Source organism: Pinus tabuliformis, chromosome 5_2 (assembly GCF_031772625.1).
Source record: "Pinus tabuliformis cultivar Carrire ecotype Pingquan chromosome 5_2, CPIR1, whole genome shotgun sequence".
Classification (NCBI taxonomy): domain Eukaryota; kingdom Viridiplantae; phylum Streptophyta; class Pinopsida; order Pinales; family Pinaceae; genus Pinus; species Pinus tabuliformis.
The window spans coordinates 151,470,107-151,475,174 of NC_142306.1; positions in this window are offsets into that span (position 1 = coordinate 151,470,107).

A 5,068-nucleotide genomic window follows, 5' to 3' on the forward strand; every position below is an offset into this window, starting at 1 on the left:
GCTAGCTAGGTAAACTAGCTCATTGAGGTAAAAACAAAGGTGCTTTCCAAGTTTTGGTAAATTTTGGTTCAAGCTCCATCTTTTTGAAGCTCTTGAGGTTCATCACATCCATTGCAAGTGTCAGAAGAGATCATGAGTTTAAGTAGAAAAATTTCAAATACATATGTTCTGTTTTGACATCTACAGCAGTTTCGTAGCGCGCTACGAAACTGCTGTAGATTGCTGTTTTGTAAAAAAATAATGAATTTTGATGATGAGGTCAGCGAATGTTAAAAAGAAGGTCTCAAACACAGGAGGGATATCATACATGGATTTCATAGCAGCTCAAATAGTGACAGGTGTAAGTTTTGAAGGGAAAGTGAAATATTTTGTTCTTTGATAAAGTTTTCTAAAAGGCACTTTATGACCGAGCTACTAGGGTATTGGTAGGGTTACCAGAATTTTCGGTTGGTACACCTGTTTGGTCCACGAAGCATCCAGATCATATGGCATATGGTGATTATGCGTTTTCATTAAAGGTTTAAAGAGCTTGGAGCGTGGTTTTTTTTTTTAAATGATGAAGAGGAATGGAAGACATGGGACCGTGGATATAGGGTGATCATCTTTATCAATTAATAAGCTGTCTATACAGCTAGCATCCGAGACTAGCTTGCTCGGTGAATGTTCCCTCAACATATCTTAGCCATAACAGAAATCATACAGCTGTCCAGCATCCAAGAAGAATCATATTACGAGGAGAAAGGAATTAGTGTTTTAGTTTGATTAGGACTTTATGTAATTATAGCTCAGTACTTTTGTAATTAATTAGTTTGTTTAGAAATGGATAAGGCAATTAATGATAGAATTTCGAGCTCCCTTCATGCTTGTTGAGGAGTCTCAAGTAGTTATAGTTTGGTTTTCCTATATATAGAAATGACTCTGATGTAAAAGGGGTTGGACATTTTATACAAAAACAGAGTTATTTGGGCCAATGTAAGACTTGTTACAGTAATAGTAAAACAGTGGTTATTTCTTCTCAAGATTCTCAATGGATTATTTTGTTCAAATATGATGGTGGTGTTTTATCTTATATGTTCTTGTACAGCCTTGTTATAACATAATCACTCAGAATTCATTTCTAATGCTCTGACTTCCTGTATGTTTGGCAAGCTGTGTTTTGTGTGAAATATGTTTGAACATCTAATGCAAAGAGCCTTGACTTCCATGAAAGGACTGTGCTTTTGTTTATTAAATGTATAAGACTCCATAGCCCAATGAAGACCAATTTGATATGTGTTCAACCAACTGTTGTTTTCATGAATGAGTGAAGAGTTAGCCATCTTTTGTTGGGATTGATTTCTATTATAAGTCTGTGAGAGAGCCCTCTCTGACTAGGAAGGCTAATTCCTAGTCTAAAGTCTGGTTGAAAGAGTTACATAAAATCTTACTTGGTTGCAGCCCTTAGTAGTGATTTTGTGATAACAGACTCCTTGACTTTCATGTTAAATATGTTTTATGCAATTGGCTTTTTAGGTGCTATTTAATTTGTTTGCCTTGTTTGTGTTTGCAGATCCGCGAAAAGGAGCTCATTTGGATCGAAGGAGCGAGGGCATCCACAAGCTAGCATTGGACCTAAGGTAGGCCCTAAAAACACTTATTTGCTATTGTTTATTAAAGCATATTTAGAGAAAGATAGTGTCTGGTTGGTTTGCTTGTCATTAGGTCTTCTTTAGATTCTAGGAAGGTCTATCTTGTCCGCAAGATCGAATTATTCCATGTGACAAGAGTTATAATCATTTTAGGCTCTACATTTTCGCCCTAGTTCCATCGCACCCTCTTTGTATCAAAAGGTGGGCTAGGTCTGCCTAATTCACACTGGGAAGAGCAGACTAGTGCACCTTCCAAGAAGTAAAAGTGCATTGGGGTGCTCTTCCCACTAAAGGGTAGGTGCGATGGGCACAGTTGAAGAAAAAATTTAATGTTTTTGAGCTATATTTCTCTCAAAGTTTTTCGCAAGACTGATTCCAAGTTTTTTTCTTGTGATTTTGCAAATATTCACTAGAGAAAAATGGTTCTAAGTTGGAGAAAAAGAGAACGTGAGTCCCAATATTTGGATGCTACCAATGACCTAGCAACAATACAATCCTTAAGGAATTTTGGACTCCTTATGTTTTTCTCGATTCTAGGCATGAGAGATCAACTTGAGTTACTGGAATATTTGGCCAAGGCATGGGATATTCAGGGACAATGCTTCAAGATTGGAGCACATATTGTCATGATAGAGGTAGAAGATATCTATTTCCTTACAGGGTTATCTCGGAGAGGAGCTCCTATCTCATTATATGGTATGACAAGGGGTGTTAAAACTTTCAAGGACTAAATAGTTGTGCATTGTAGACCCTGTTCTCAACCAACAAATGACAAAAAGATAGGGATTAAGGATGTTATTCGAATTCCTCTCAAGATGACCCTTTTCATCATCGCTCAGTTGGCTCACAGTGCCACTTTGTATTTGGCTACCAAGTCCCAAATGCAATATGCATTGGAATGCATAGAACCTACTTTGTTTAACTAGAGTGAGGGGGTGTTGGAAAATTTGAAGGAACATCCTAACAAAGCAAAGGATGGGCGACTGAAAAAATTTTGACATGGTTCTATTCTAATATCATTTTCTTTATACAGGATACCACTACTTCATCCTCAGCACATTTCGCTCGAGCTTCTAGCTCCCATGGTTCCACAGAGGAGGAAATGGGTAGATCTTATGTCTCATCATGCGGGTGCATCTGCGATGAGTTTCACTCCTACTTGCTTCCGATGGTTGTGGGTGCAACTTATTATGATCAAGTATTATCCATATGTTGGATCTGATTTCCAAGGAGACCCAGAGATAATTTAACCTGAAGGTGAGCAATGGGGTGATATAGGTAAAACAATGTCATTTTGAATGTTTTTTTTTTGAATTTTACAATTTTTTTTATGTTTTTAGTGTATCATAGAATGACTATTAACTTCCCATGCAGATATTGGACCAGTATGACTAGTAGGTTCATTTTATCTCCAACGATGGGGAGAGCCACAACTTGCACCTATTGGAGTGGTTGCAAGGGCAGAGGAGGAGATGCAGGATCTCAACATAGCTGAGGCTCTTTCCAATTTTGAGTGTTATGTTGAGGGATTTACACATAGTGTGCGAGAGACTAGGGTCAATGAGATCCCTATGTGTTTGTAGTGATACACTATTGGAGTTCCTGACCGCATCAGTTGGTTGTTGTGCAAATTTTCCTATGCGATTGTCTGTTATCATGATCATCGATGGGACTAGTCTACGAGGAGTCCTTTGAGCCATATTTTTTCTACATGTATTTTTATATTATAGGTCGTGTGGACATATGTGTCTTGGACATAGTTTTTTGTAAAACCAAACTCTATATACAGTTATCTACCAATGTTTCCTATTCGCTCTATTTTCTTGTTCAATGTGTGATGTTGATTGAAAATATTTACAGGTGTTGCAAATGTTTGTCTAAAATATAATTGGTTAATGTGTCAATTAATGTGTTTAGACTCCTAGGAATATGTTGATATTGAATGTAATCAAAATGTCATTCTAGAAGGAAAACCCTTAAAAACATGCGAATCATAGTTGGACTTCATACTTAATATACATTGTTCAGATGTAGTATTATGAGTTGTGAATCAATTATGACGATCAAATGGCGAATGCCATGAGAAATAGTGTCAGAAAATAATTCAATCACTGCATTCTACTCAGCGATATTATTAGTCGAGTGACTGGTACAAATCCCTTATAAACTCACTAACTCGCGATTTGGAGCATAAATAGCCCACATTGTGGAGCAAATTTTAGGAGTACTACGGATTGCGCCATCAGCATAACCAACATATGGTTGAGGAAACATTGACATCTGCAAATCAAATGTAACCCAAGATTAACAAAGATGGTAAGAAACTTCGAAGAAAACACACTAACACACCTATACAGTGTGTACATAATGACTATGCAAAGTTAATCCATGCATAGTATTTTTTTAAGGTACAACCCATTTCTAGGTTGTGCCAAAGGGATTCCATCAAAATAAATAACCTCATAAGCCCCTTTTACAAGTACACATTTGACTATATATGAGCCTTGCCACATCAGTGCGAGCTTCCCATCCCCTAACTTATCAGCTTCCTAATCGTACAAAAGGACTAGGTCACCTTACAGGAAGGCACAAGGTTTAACATTTTTACCATATTGTGCTTTTATGTGTTTCTTGTGGGCATCATTAGCCATTGCGGCATCACATCGGGTTTCATCTAAGTTTGCTAGATGCAAAAAAAAAACCATTTTCTTTTGCGGAATTTGTGGGAAGAAGAGTGGTGGCAAGCTTCAAAGATGGAATCTCATTCAATGGGAAGGAGTGCTTCTAGACCATACACCAACTGAAAGGGTGTAAATCCAGTTGCAGTCCAGACAAATTTTCGGTATGCCCACAAAGCTAAAAAAAGAATGAGGTGCCAATTCATTTTATGAATCCTTATCATGCATTACAAAATCATTTTCAAAACCTTGTCAATGGTGTTTACTTGCCCATTGGCTTGTGGGTAATAGGGAGTTGAGCTATCATGTTGAAGGGCCAACTTGGCGATAACTTTAGACATCATGTCATTTCGGAAATGTTTACCATGGTCTGTAACGATATCTTGCGCCACACAAAATCTAGCAATGACATGATTGAAAAGAAATAATGCACTCATTTTGCTGGTGTTGTTATATGTAGGCATCGCTTCGGCCCATTTGGTAAAATAATCTATAATCACAATAATGTAGCCATGCCCCCTGGTCGAATTAGGGTTACATGTCATGAACTCAATGCCCCATTTTTAAAAGGGGACAACAATAGTATGCATAGTAGTATGTGGAGCATGAAATTTACGATCATAGATCTAGCAAGCGTGACACTTTTGGACTATGAGGATGAAATCTCGAAATATGGTGGGTCAAAAGTAACTAGCTTCCAAAATATTTTGGGGAGTGGCATAGCCAGACATATGTATTCCATATGCTTCAGCATGACATTCA